We start from the raw sequence: 14926 nt of genomic DNA, 5'->3' as shown, positions 1-14926 counted from the left end.
GCTAGCGGGTCGTCGCGACCCTAGTTAACATCATGGTGCACGTCTCGTGACGGGTGTCACGGCGTAGTTAAATGTATGCGATACATTTCTCAAATATAAGCGCTCAGTCATCTGTACATCATGGTAGGTTCCCACGACGTGCAATATGCGTTCAACTTATCAATGTTCATGTGTCCTGCAGTTCACATTATGACGCGCAGTTAGCTGCGGTCTTCATCGATCCATGAGCCGAGTGATCCACTGCCGAGGGTGACTAACTTGCGTAAGCCGCCGCTGTGCGCGTATACCCGTTCCCCGTAGGGAGGAGCAAGCCGCCGCTTAGAGACGAAGCATAAAGTGTCCTCATTCCACATAGGGCAAGCTGGATGAATCCATTTTACCCAGGACGGCCGAAGCGGCGTGGACCAGGGGAGAACTGAACTTTATGCTTCACACCACAGTAAGTCTTCGTGTCCTCTTCCACATAGGGCAAGCTAGAACTAACTATCTTACCCAGGACTGCCGAAGCAGCGTGGACCAGGGGAGGAACACACTTTTCATAGAAACGTAAGGCATCCATGACTGCCATAGTGCGTAAGCCGCCGCTGTGCGCGTAAACCCGTTCCCCGTAGGGAGGAGTCAAGCCGCCGCTTAGAGACGAAGTATTAAGTGTCCTCTTCCACATAGGGCAAGCTAGAATGAACTATCTTACCCAGGACCGCCGAAGCAGCGTGGACCAGGGGAGAACTGAACTTTATACTTCACACCACAGTATTGAGTTATGTGCCCTCTTCCACATAGGGCAAGCTGGAATGTTCCATTTTACCCAGGACGGCCGAAGCGGCGTGGACCAGTGGAGGACTACACAATCATGAGGTTTGATATCGACTTGTGTGTTTCAATAGGGTACCGATGGTATGTTTTGAACCGATTTGATTTAGCCATTCTGAAATCATCACTTGGTTGAAGCGCTGAACTAGGGAGGGGCATCGTTTACATATATATTGGTTTTCGCATGCTCTACTAGGTTAATGTCATAGGGTTGGCTATCGAGCATGCCCAAGTGATGACTTGATTGTGTGCTTGCTTGAATTCTTCACATTTCATACCATCGGTTAGTTGTCGAATCATTCCTCGATCATAACCTTCGTTCTTGGTTCATGTATGCTCTCTTCCACATAGGGCAAGCTAGAATTAACTATCTTACCCAGGACCGCCGAAGCAGCGTGGACCAGGGGAGAACTATACTTTGTCTTGTATGCCCTCTTCCACATAGGGCAAGCTAGAATTAACTATCTTACCCAGGACCGCCGAAGCAGCGTGGACCAGAGGAGGACTATACTTTGTTCATAACACCACAGTATTGAGTAATGTGCCCTCTTCCACATAGGGCAAGCTGGAATGTTCCATTTTACCCAGGACGGCCGAAGCGGCGTGGACCAGTGGAGGACTACACAATCATGAGGTTTGATATCGACTTGTGTGTTTCAATAGGATACCGATGGTATGTTTTGAACCGATTTGATTTAGCCATTCTGAAGTCATCACTTGGTTGAAGCGCTGAACTAGGGAGGCATCGTTTACATTACTTGTATATATATTGGGTTTCGCATGCTCTACTAGGTTAATGTCATAGGGTTGGCTATCGAGCATGCCCAAGTGATGACTTGATTGTGTGCTTGCTTGAATTCTTCACATTTCATACCATCGGTTAGTTGTCGAATCATTCCTCGATCATAACCTTCGTTCTTGGTTCATGTATGCTCTCTTCCACATAGGGCAAGCTAGAATTAACTATCTTACCCAGGACCGCCGAAGCAGCGTGGACCAGGGGAGAACTATACTTTGTCTTGTATGCCCTCTTCCACATAGGGCAAGCTAGAATTAACTATCTTACCCAGGACTGCAAAGCAGCGTGGACCAGTGGAGGACTATACTTTGTTCATTACACCACAGTATTAAGTATGGTGTCCTCTTCCACCATAGGGCAAGCTAGAACTAACTATCTTACCCAGGACCGCCGAAGCAGTGTGGACCAGGGGAGGACTATACTTTATACTTCACACACTAGCCATACTGAAGTCATCACTTGGTTGAAGCGCTGAACTACGGCGGGGTAATCGTTTACAGGTTATAATCATATAGCTGCATGCTCATTAGTAGATAATGGAATATTGTATGGCAATATGAGCATGCCCAAGTGATGACTTTGTTTCAAGCTCAACAGGTAGGGTATTGAGTCCTCTTCCACATAGGGCAAGCTAGAATGAACTATCTTACCCAGGACCGCCGGAGCAGCGTGGACCAGTGGAGGACTCTATACTTTATACTTCACACCACAGTATTGAGTACGACTTGCATAAAGCCCCTAATGAGAACCACGAGGGCTCTCTCAATGTAGAACCACGAGGGCTCTAGTACCGATTCTCTCGGTACGGCTTGGTCCGTGTTCCTTTATGCTTGTACTCTTAGAAAGTCTCAACCCGGAGGTCTTGACTTTGATTGTCATAGTTGGACTACGACGGGGCATCCGACCATTGCTGATCGAACACCCCTGATTCACCATCTTTCGGGTAGGCGGTACGCGTACCTCCGGACGCGGAAGTCTCAACCCGGAGGTCTTGACTTTGATTGTCATAGTTGGACTACGACGGGGTATCCGACTCATCGAATACCCCAGAAGCACACCATCTTTCGGGTAGGCGGTACGCGTACCTCCGGACGCGGAAGTCTCAACCCGGAGGTCTTGACTTTGATTGTCATAGTTGGACTACGACGGGGTATCCGACTCATCGAATACCCCAGAAGCACACCATCTTTCGGGTAGGCGGTACGCGTACCTCCGGACGCGGAAAGTCTCAACCCGGAGGTCTTGACTTTGGTTGTCATAGTTGGACTATGACGGGGCATCCGACCATTGCTGATCGAACACCCCTGTTACACCATCTTTCGGATAGGCGGTGCGCGACACCACCGACGCGGAAAGTCTCAACCCGGAGGTCTTGACTTTGTATTGTTGGATAGTCCTCTTCCACTATAGGGCAAGCTGGAAATATTCCATTTTACCCAGGACTGCCGAGGCAGCGTGGACCAGGGGAGAACTTCACGGAATCTTCAGGCATCCATGATTGCCATAGTGCGTAAGCCGCCGCTGTGCGCGTCAACTCGTTCCCCGTGAGGAGGAGTCTAGCCGCCGCTAAAAGACGAAGCATTAAGTGTCCTCATTCCACTATAGGGCAAGCTAGAATTAACTATCTTACCCAGGACCGCCGAAGCAGCGTGGACCAGGCGAAGACTATACTTTATACTTCACACCACAGTATTGAGTACGACTTGCATAAAGCCCCTAATGAGAACCACGAGGGCTCTCTCAATGTAGAACCACGAGGGCTCTAGTACCGATTCTCTCGGTACGGCTTGGTCCGTGTTCCTTTATGCTTGTACTCGCGGAAAGTCTCAACCCGGAGGTCTTGACTTTGATTGTCATAGTTGGACTACGACGGGGCATCCGACCATTGCTGACCGAACACCCCTGATTCATCATCTTTCGGATAGGAGGTGCGCCCACCTCCGACGCGGAAGTCTCAACCCGGAGGTTCGGACTTAGAGTTTTTCCCATTTAAAAGTTTTTCTCTTAGCCATACTGAAGTCATCACTTGGTGAACGATTGAACTAGGGCGGGTTAATCGTTTATAGGTATCATGTGGTTTGCATGCTCTCTTAGGTTAAGGTCATGTGGTTGGCTATCGAGCATGCCCAAGTGATGACTTTGTTTCACGCTTGCTTGATTTCTTCATGATTCCCTGTTATATAGTGTAATCATTCGAGAACAGGGAATCTTTGGTTTTGCTCAACAGGTATTGGATGTCAACTTGGTATCTAGATCGCATTAAGTCTCAACCCTTAGGTTCGGACTTGTATAGTGACATCTTGTTACGGTCTTGAGTCTCAACCCGCAGGTTCGGACTACTTAGTGTTTGATCGAATATAATATGGCAACTTGTGCCTAAGTCTCAACCCGCAGGTTCGGACTTCTGTTTATTTGGCCAATGTATGTATAAGGCAACTTGTGCCTAAGTCTCAACCCGCAGGTTCGGACTTGTGTATTTGTTCGAAGTCATGTATAAGGCAACGTGTGCCTAAGTCTCAACCCGCAGGTTCGGACTTGTTAGTGTTTCGTCAACTTTCATATGGCAACTTGTGCCTAAGTCTCAACCCGCAGGTTCGGACTTGTGTATTTGTTCGAAGTCATGTATAAGGCAACTTGTGCCTAAGTCTCAACCCGCAGGTTCGGACTTGTGTATTTGTTCGAAGTCATGTATAAGGCAACGTGTGCCTAAGTCTCAACCCGCAGGTTCGGACTTGTTAGTGTTTCGTCAACTTTCATATGGCAACTTGTGCCTGAGTCTCAACCCGCAGGTTCGGACTTCTATAGTGTTTCGTCAATTATCATATGGCAACTTGTGCCGAAGTCTCAACCCGCAGGTTCGGACTTCTGGAAGGATCACTTGGCCACTAATGATCCTTCCGCAGGTTCACCTACGGAAACCTTGTTACGACTTTTACTTCCTCTAAATCATCAAGTTCGGTCAACTTCGATAAAGCAGACGCGGTTCACGAGGATCCAGCGAACGATCATCTCCAAAGACCTCACTAAATAATCCATCGGTAGTAGCGACGGGCGGTGTGTACAAAGGGCAGGGACGTATTCAACGCTGGCTGATGACCAGCACTTACTAGAAGTTCCGAGTTCATATGGACCATTGCAATCCATAATCCCTACTAAGTGAGTATTTGAGTGATTTCCCGTTCCTCTCGGAATAGGAGACACGCTGCTACCCACATTGTAGCACGCGTGTAGCCCAGAACATCTAAGGGCATCACGGACCTGTTATCGCTCGATCTCATTTTGCTAAACACAAATTGTCCTGCTAAGCAGCGTACCGTAAGTGCACTTGCGCACACGAACAGCGAAGGTGTCAGGTCATACTCCACCGAAAGGTCCTAACCCGTTCCAATCGGCATCGACGCATTAACGCTGACTGCGTTCTAGTTAGCATATGTGAGTCACGTTCGTTATCGGAATTAACCAGACAAATCAATCCACGAACTAAGAACGGCCATGCACCACTACCCTTAAATTTGAGAAAGAGCTATTAATCTGTCTCACCTCCATAAGTTCGGACCTGGTAAGTTTTCCCGTGTTGAGTCAAATTGAACCGCAAGCTCCATTTCATTGTGGTGCCCTTCCGTCAATTCCTTTAAGTTTCAACTTTGCAACCATACTTCCCCCGGAACCTGACTTTGGTTTCCCGGAAGCTACTGAGAGCACCTGGTTGTAGCGTCTCCCAATTGCTAGTTGGCATCGTTTACGGTTAGAACTAGGGCGGTATCTAATCGCCTTCGATCCTCTAACTTTCGTTCTTGATTAAAGAAAGCATCCTTGACAAATGCCTTCGCTTTAGTTAGTCTTACGACGGTCTACGAATTTCACCTCTCGCGCCGTAATACTAGTGTCCCCAACTACTTCTGTTAATCATTACCTCCGGTCTGAGTACAAACCAATGAAAGATTAGACCAAGGTCGTATTCCATTATTCCATGCAAGATTATTCTAGGGCGTTTGGGCACCCTGCTTTAAGCACTCTAATTTGTTCAAGGTAAACGTGAGCGGTCGAGCTCTATGTTACACTTGCACCCGTTGAAGGGCACACCATGACACAGACTTGGTGCCCTACCACACCATTGAGTCGCAACCAGATTCCGACTTGGCCCACCGACCACGGGTTGACCGGGTCGGCGGAGCCGGACTGTGTTGGACAAGTATCAACTTCGAACGTTTTAACCGCAACAATTTTAATATACGCTAGTGGAGCTGGAATTACCGCGGCTGCTGGCACCAGACTTGCCCTCCACTTGATCCTCGTAGAAGGATTTATGCTCTACTCATTCCAATTATGAAACATCATTAAAGAGTTTCATATTGTTATTTCTCGTCACTACCTCCCCGTCCCGGGATTGGGTAATTTACGCGCCTGCTGCCTTCCTTGGATGTGGTAGCCATTTCTCAGGCTCCCTCTCCGGAATCGAACCCTGATTCCCCGTTACCCGTTGCAACCATGGTAGTCCTCTATACTACCATCCATAGTTGATAGGGCAGATATTTGCGAGATCTGTCGTCGGTGCGAGACCATACGATCAGCATCATTATCCAGACTTCAACTCAATGACACGGAGAACCCGCGATTGGTTTGACTAATAAGTGCACCAGTTCCCGCGAGGGTCCTGGCATGTTGCATGTATTAGCTCTAGATTTTCCACAGTTATCCAAGTAACTAGGTTGATGATCTCGTAAATTATAGCTGTTATACTGAGCCTTATGCGGTTTCACATTAAATCTGTTTGTACTTAGACATGCATGGCTTAACCTTTGAGACGAGCGTATATTACTGGTAGGATCAACCAGAATTCCGACTTTGCGTTCGAATGTTCATTGTCCCATTGCACCCGGAGGAGCAAACACCACGTTCTATATGTTGTCAAGTCCGGTAGCACACGGGAGGCGAGCCCCCGTGCGAACCTCATTGCCCTCGTATCACACACACCCGATGCACCGGACAGGCACTTGAGCGGCATTCGACTCCGCTAAGCGCTCGTGCGCCCGATTGTGCATGCGCTGACGGGGCCTTCATACCCCTACCACAGCGACCTTATGCCAAACTTCCATGAATACTTAGGTGAGCTGACAAGGGCCTTCATTTCCCTACCATCAACTAAAGGACACGCTAGGCGCGTCCGATCATTGCAACTGCGGGGCTTTCATACCCCAATCACCACAGTACGCAATTCACCAGAGTTTAATCGCAACCCCCCCGGACATGGCACACTATTAACTTGCAACAAAACTTAGTGTGTGCCGGGCACATCGGTTCCACAAAATCATTCCCGATGTACCCCAATTGGGGTTGCGAACGCATTCACGGTCCTCTGACACACCCAACCAAGCGTGGATACTACATACCTCAAACACCCAGTACACTAACAGACAAATCAATATATGGTTGCTTTCCCCCAGACATTTGCCAATCACTTGGCACCCGGACGGGAACTCGCTCCTGATTGCGCCAATGCCACCCATTTGCCAAGAGCGAGTTCTGTATGTAGATTTCATTTGGAAAGACAACCGTGTACTGGATATTCTATCCGACGATTACAGATGACGAGTACGAGACTCGACTACACTCACGGATAATACATTTTGGGTCGAGATTGCTTTCGGGGTTTTCGATTGGTCTTGCGCTTGTAAACGTATAACTTTGACTTGTGGTAACTTCGGTATGTTAGTCGATCACGTGGATGTGAACTGGTTAGGGTGAGCAATATGTTCACTTGCACTCTGGGTAGGAATAGGTGAGCGCTATAGGTTAAGATCATTGTATGGTTCCATCGTGATGACTTTCGCTAGATAGTAGGATGTTTGGATAGTTATAACGTTTTTGGCCATTTGTTCATAGTGTTCAGTCCATTGAGGAATTCGATTGGTCTTTGCTTCACACACGTGGTCGATCACTTGGATGTGAACTAGGGTGAGAATAAGGTGTTCACTAGTGCTCTTAGGTTTTGGATCAGTACTGAGCACTTGATTGGTTTCGCATAATATGTATCCATAGTGATGACTCTTTCCAGCTTAAGATTTCGTTACCGGTTTCGAATCCTCCCCACGTTCGCTTTTACTTGGTTAGGTTTTCGAGTGTAGATTTGAAAGCAATCTCATGTATGTATCCCATCTGATATAAGCCACTGACAGTTCATGTCACCTCGTTCAACTCTCGCTGGGTCACAGAAGTATGTTACTGCGCCCATTATCCCTACTCGGATAGGTTCGGTTCGTTCGTTTTATACTACGGTGAGTAAACTCAATTTGTGCATCGCATAGCCATGGAAAGCAAGCTTTCGCGGGCCTCTTCGACTGTTTTGATACGAGCTGTGCCCGTGATGCTTGTCATCCCAGGATACTAGACCCCTTTGGACGACCGCATGACCATCAGAAAGTAAATTCCACGTTCGATTTGGGGTGTGAACCCCGAACATAAAGTCTTTGTGTAGAACCACGAGGGCTCTATAGTACCGATTCTCTCGGTACGCTTGGTCCGTGTTCCTTTATGTTCGTACTCTTGTGTGTATAATATTCATGTTCGATTTGGGATATTTGCTACTGTCACCGTTTGAGTACCATGGGGCTTGAACCCCTAACATAAAGTCTTTGTGTAGAACCACGAGGGCTCTGTAGTACCAATTCTCTCGGTACGCTTGGTCCGTGTTCCTTTATGTTTGTACTCTTGTGTGTATAATATTCATGTTCGGTTTGGGATATTTGCTACTTTCACCAGGGTCCCGTTCTTCATACAAGTCTGCCTTGCTAATGTGGTAACTTTATAGTGTAGTTCTGACATCCCAATTTTGGGACTTAGCCGATTTTTCATGTATTTCCATATGACCCGTAGGGTCCCTTTCTTCATACAAGCTTGCCTAGGGCGATCGGTCAAAACTTGTCTTACTATTCGATTGGTCTTCGCACTTTCACCCTAGGCAGTTCGCCTAGGTCTGTCTTCTTGAGGAGGCCAAAACCCGAAATAAGGAGGTCCAGCCGACCCTGAAACCTCCCCTGTCTTAACTACACTAACCCGATTTTTCAGGGTCCTCAGCGCCATACAACTTTGCCTAGGTCACTTGTACTCTTGACTTAGGCCATCTGACTTGGTCCGTGTTTCTTCCTAGGGTTCACCTAGGTACTTTGCCTTGCTTGATGTGGTAACTTTTTAGTGTAGTTCAGACATCCCAATTTTGGGACTTAGCCGATTTTTCGTATATTTCCATATGACCCATAGGGTCCCTTTCTTCATACAAGCTTGCCTAGGGCGATCGGTCAAAACTTGTCTTACTTTTCGATTGGTCTTCGCACTTTCACCCTAGGCAGTTCGCCTAGGTCTGTCTTCTTGAGGAGGCCAAAACCCGAAATAAGGAGGTTCAGCCGACCCAGAAACCTCCCCTGTCAGAACTACACTAACCCGATTTTTCAGGGTCCTCAGCGCCATACAACTTTGCCTAGGTCACTTGTACTCTTGACTTAGGCCATCCGACTTGGTCCGTGTTTCTTCCTAGGGTTCACCTAGGTACTTTGCCTTGCTTGATGTGGTAACTTTTTAGTGTAGTTCAGACATCCTAATTTTGGGACTTAGCCGATTTTTCATGTATTTCCATATGACCCATAGGGTCCCTTTCTTCATACAAGCTTGCCTAGGGCGATCGGTCAAAACTTGTCTTACTATTCGATTGGTCTTCGCACTTTCACCCTAGGCAGTTCGCCTAGGTCTGTCTTCTTGAGGAGGCCAAAAGGGGGGAGTAGGGATGCTGTATTAAGATGGGAGATGTAGGAGATCAAGATTCATCTCCATGCAGCATCCCATTCATCTCCCAGCATCCTAACATATGAATTTCTATGAATTTATGAAAAATCGACTAAGTCCGAGATGCCTTTAAGTAGGGATGCTGTATTGAGATGGGAGATGTAGGAGATCCAGATTCATCTCGATGCAGCATCCCATTCATCCCCCAGCATCCTAACATATGAATTTCTTAGAATTTATGAAAAATCGACTAAGTCCGAGATGGCTTTAAGTAGGGATGCTGTATTAAGATGGGAGATGAGGAAGATCAAGATTCATCTCCATGCAGCATCTCATTCATCTCGCAGCATCCTAACATATGAATTTCTTAGAATTTATGAAAAATCGACTAAGTCCGAGATGCCTTTAAGTAGGGATGCTGTATTAAGATGGGAGGTGACGAAGATCAAGATTCATCTCCATGCAGCATCCCATTCATCTCCCAGCATCCTAACATATGACTTCCTTAGAATTTATGACAAATCGACTAAGTCCGAGATGCCTCTAAGTAAAGATGCTGTATTAAGATGGGAGATGGAGAAGATCAAGATTCATCTCCATGCAGCATCCCATTCATCTCCCAGCATCCTAAAATATGTTTTACTTGGAATTTATTAAAAATCGACTAAGTCCGAGATGCCTTTAAGTAGGAATGCTGTATTAAGACGGAAGATGAAGAAGATCAAGATTCATCTCCATGCAGCATCCCATTCATCTCGCAGCATCCTAACATATGAATTTCTTAGAATATATGAAAAATCGACTAAGTCCGAGATGCCTTTAAGTAGAGATGCTGTATTAAGATGGAAGATGAGGAAGATCAACATTCATCTCCATGCAGCATCCCATTCATCTCGCTGCATCCAAACATATGTTTTTCTAGGAGATTATGAAAAATCGACTAAGTCCGAGATGCATTCAAGTAGGGATGCTGTATTGAGATGGAAGTTGAAGAAGATCAAGATTCATCTCCATGCAGCATCCCATTCATCTCGCAGCATCCTAACATATGTTTTTCTAGGAGATTATGAAAAATCGACTAAGTCCGAGATGCCTTTAAGTAGGGATGCTGTATTGAGATGGGAGATGAAGAAGATCAAGAATCATCTCCATGCAGCATCCCGTTCATCTCGCAGCATCCTAACATATGAATTTCTTAGAATTTATGAAAAATCGACTAAGTCTGAGATCCCTTCAAGTAGGGATGCTGTATTAAGACGGGAGATGAAGAAGATCAAGATTCATCTCCATGCAGCATCCCATTCATCTCGCAGCATCCAAACATATGTTTTTCTTAGAATTTATTAAAAATCGACTAAGTCCGAGATGCCTTTAAGTAGGGATGCTGTAATAAGATGGGAGATGAATAAGATCAATATTCATCTCCATGCAGCATCCCATTCATCTCGCAGCATCCTAACATATGAATTTCTTAGAATTTATGAAAAATCGACTAAGTCCGAGATGCCTTTAAGTAGGGATGCTGTATTAAGACGGGAGATGTAGAAGATCAAGATTCATCTCCATGCAGCATCCCATTCATCTCGCAGCATCCTAACATATGAATTTCTTAGAATTTATGAAAAATCGACTAAGTCCGAGATGCCTTTAAGCAGGGATGCTGTATTAAGATGGGAGATGAAGAAGATCAAGATTCATCTCCATGCAGCATCCCATGCATCTCCCAGCATCCTAACATATGTTTTTCTTAAAATTTATGAAAAATCGACTAAGTCCGAGATGCCTTTAAGTAGGGATGCTGTATTGTGATGAGAGATGTAGGAGATCAAGATTCATCTCCATGCAGCATCCCATTCATCTCCCAGCATCCTAACATATGAATTTCTAATAATTTATGAAAAATCGACTAAGTCCGAGATGCCTTTAAGTAGGGATGCTGTATTAAGATGGGAGATGAAGAAGATCAAGATTCATCTCCATGCAGCATCCCATTCATCTCTCAGCATCCTAACATATGAATTTCTTAGAATTTATGAAAAATCGACTAAGTCCGAGATGCCTTTAAGTAGGGATGCTGTATTAAGATTGGAGATGAAGAAGATCAAGATTCATCTCCATGCAGCATCCCATTTATCTCGCAGCATCCTAACATAAGTTTTTCTTAGAATTTATGAAAAATCGACTAAGTCCGAGATGCCTTTAAGTAGGGATGCTGTATTAAGATGGGAGATGAAGAAGATCAAGATTCATCTCCATGCAGCATCCCATTCATCTCGCAGCATCCTAACATATGAATTTCTTAGAATATATGAAAAATCGACTAAGTCCGAGATGCCTTTAAATAGGGATGCTGTATCAAGATGGGAGATGAAGAAGATCAAGATTCATCTCCATGCAGCATCCCATTCATCTCGCAGCATCCTAACATATGTTTTTCTAAGAATTTATGAAAAATCAACTAAGTCCGAGATGCCTTTAAGTAGGGATGCTGTATTAAGATGGGAGATGTGGGAGATCAAGATTCATCTCCATGCAGCATTCCATTAATCTCGCAGCATCCTAACATATGTTTTCCTAAGAATTTATGAAAAATCGACTTAGTCCGAGATGCCTTTAAGTAGGGATGCTGTATTAAGACGGGAGATGAAGAAGATCAAGATTCATCTCCATGCAGCATCCCATTCATCTCGCAGCATCCTAACATATGTTTTCCTAAGAATTTATGAAAAATCGACTTAGTCCGAGATGCCTTTAAATAGGGATGCTGTATTAAGATGGGAGATGGAGAAGATCAAGATTCATCTCCATGCAGCATCCCATTCATCTCGCAGCATCCTAACATATGTTTTTCTTAGAATTTATGAAAAATCGACAAAGTCCGAGATGCCTTTAAGTAGGGATGCTGTATTGAGATGGGAGATGAAGAAGATCAAGATTCATCTCCATGCAGCATCCCATTCATCTCGCAGCATCCTAACATATTGTTTTCTTAGAATTTATGAAAAATCGACTAAGTCCGAGATGCCTTTAAGTAGGGATGCTGTATTAAGATGGGAGATGAAGAAGATCAAGATTCATCTCCATGCAGCATCCCATTCATCTCGCAGCATCCTAACATACGAATTTCTATGAATTCATGAAAAATCGACTAAGTCCGAGATGCCTTTAAGTAGGGATGCTGTATTGAGATGGGAGATGTAGGAGATCAAGATTCATCTCCTTGCAGCATACAATTCATCTCCCAGCATCCTAACATATGAATTTCTTAGAATTTATGAAAAATCGACTTAGTCCGAGATGCCTTTAAGTAGGGATGCTGTATTAAGATGGGAGATGAACAAGATCAAAATTCATCTCCATGCAGCATCCCATTCATCTCGCAGCATCCTAACATATTGTTTTCTTAGAATTTATGAAAAATCGACAAAGTCCTAGATGCCTTTAAGTAGGGATGCTGTATTAAGATGGGAGATGAGGAAAATCAAGATTCATCTCCATGCAGCATCCCATTCATCTCGCAGCATCCTAACATATGATTTTCTTAGAATTTATGAAAAATCGACTAAGTCCGAGATGGCTTTAAGTAGGGATGCTGTATTAAGATGGGAGATGAGGAAGATCAAGATTCATCTCCATGCAGCATCTCATTCATCTCGCAGCATCCTAACATAAGTTTTTCTTAGTATTTATGAAAAATCGACTTAGTCCGAGAAGCCTTTAAGTAGGGATGCTGTATTAAGATGGGAGATGAACAAGATCAAAATTCATCTCCATGCAGCATCCCATTCATCTCGCAGCATCCTAACATATGTTTTTCTTAGAATTTATGAAAAATCGACTAAGTCCGAGATGCCTTGAAGTAGGGATGCTGTATTGAGATGGGAGATGTAGGAGATCAAGATTAATCTCCATGCAGCATCCCATTAATCTCCCAGAATCCTAACATATGAATTTCTTAGAATTTATGAAAAATCGACTAAGTCCGAGATGGCTTTAAGTAGGGATGCTGTATTGAGATGGGAGATGTAGGAGATCAAGATTCATCTCCATGCAGCATCCCATTCATCTCCCAGCATCCTAACATATGTTTTTCTTAGAATTTATGAAAAATCGACTAAGTCCGAGATGCCTTTAAGTAGGGATGCTGTATTAAGATGGGAGATGAAGAAGATCAAGATTCATCTCCATGCAGCATCCTTTTCATCTCGCTGGATCCTAACATATGATTTTCTTAGATTTTATTAAAAATCGACTAAGTCCGAGATGCCTTTAAGTAGGGATGCTGTATTAAAATGGGAGATGAAGAAGATCAAGATTCATCTCCATGCAGCATCCCATTCATCTCGCAGCATCCTAACATATCAATTTCTTAGAATTTATGAAAAATCGACTTAGTCCGAGATGCCTTTAAGTAGGGATGCTGTATTGAGATGGGAGATGAAGAAGATCAAGATTCATCTCCATGCAGCATCCCATTAATCTCGCAGCATCCTAACATATGAATTTCTTAGAATTTATGAAAAATCGACTAAGTCCGAGATGCTCTTAAGTAGGGATGCTGTATTAAGATGCGAGATGAAGAAGATCAAGATTCATCTCCATGCAGCATCATATTCATCTCGCAGCATCCTTACATATGTTTTTCTTAGAATTTATGAAAAATCGACTAAGTCCGAGATGCCTTTAAGTAGGGATGCTGTATTAGGATGGGAGATGTAGAAGATCAAGATGTATCTCCATGAAGCATCCAATTCATCTCGCAGCATCCTAACATATGTTTTTCTTAGAATTTATGAAAAATCGACTAAGTCCGAGATGCCTTTAACTAGGGATGCTGTATTAAGATGGGAGATGAAGAAGATCAAGATTCATCTCCATGCAGCATCCCTTTCATCTCGCAACATCCTTACATATGTTTTTCTTAGAATTTATGAAAAATCGACTAAGTCCGAGATGCCTTTAAGTAGGGATGCTGTATTGAGATGGGAGATGAAGAAGATCAAGATTCATCTCCATGCAGCATCCCATTCATCTCGCAGCATCCTAACATATGTTTTTCTTAGAATTTATGAAAAATAGACTAAGTCCGAGATGCCTTTAAGTAGGGAAGCTGTATTGAGATGGGAGATGTAGGAGATCAAGATTCATCTCCATGCAGCATCCCATTCATCTCCCAGCATCCTAACATATGAATTTCTTAGAATTTATGAAAAATCGACTAAGTCCGAGATGCTTTTAAGTAGGGATGCTGTATTAAGATGGGAGATGAGGAAGATCAAGATTTATCTCCATGCAGCATCCCATTCATCTCGCAGCATCCTAACATATGAATTTCTTAGAATTTATGAAAAATCGACTAAGTCCGAGATGCCTTTAAGTAGGGATGCTGTATTGAGATGAGAGATGTAGGAGATCAAGATTAATCTCCATGCAGCATCCCATTCATCTCCCAGAATCCTAACATATGAATTTCTTAGAATTTATGAAAAATCGACTAAGTCCGAGATGGCTTTAAGTAGGGATGCTGTATTGAGATGGGAG

At 44.3% G+C, this 14926-nt stretch overlaps 1 non-coding gene across 1 annotated transcript; it reads right to left on the bottom strand.

The window, feature by feature from the left end:
* Window positions 1-97: 97 nt before the first annotated feature.
* On the bottom strand, window positions 98-252 carry LOC131292396 (5.8S ribosomal RNA). The gene has a single exon (XR_009190042.1). It is a non-coding gene; the product is annotated as a 5.8S ribosomal RNA (ribosomal RNA).
* Window positions 253-14926: the final 14674 nt, after the last annotated feature.

The sequence above is a fragment of the Anopheles ziemanni genome (assembly GCF_943734765.1).
Source record: "Anopheles ziemanni chromosome X unlocalized genomic scaffold, idAnoZiCoDA_A2_x.2 X_unloc_54, whole genome shotgun sequence".
Classification (NCBI taxonomy): Eukaryota; Metazoa; Arthropoda; class Insecta; order Diptera; family Culicidae; genus Anopheles; species Anopheles ziemanni.
The sequence above is the reverse complement of the archived record's forward strand: the minus strand, read 5'-3'. Positions and strand labels throughout refer to the sequence as shown.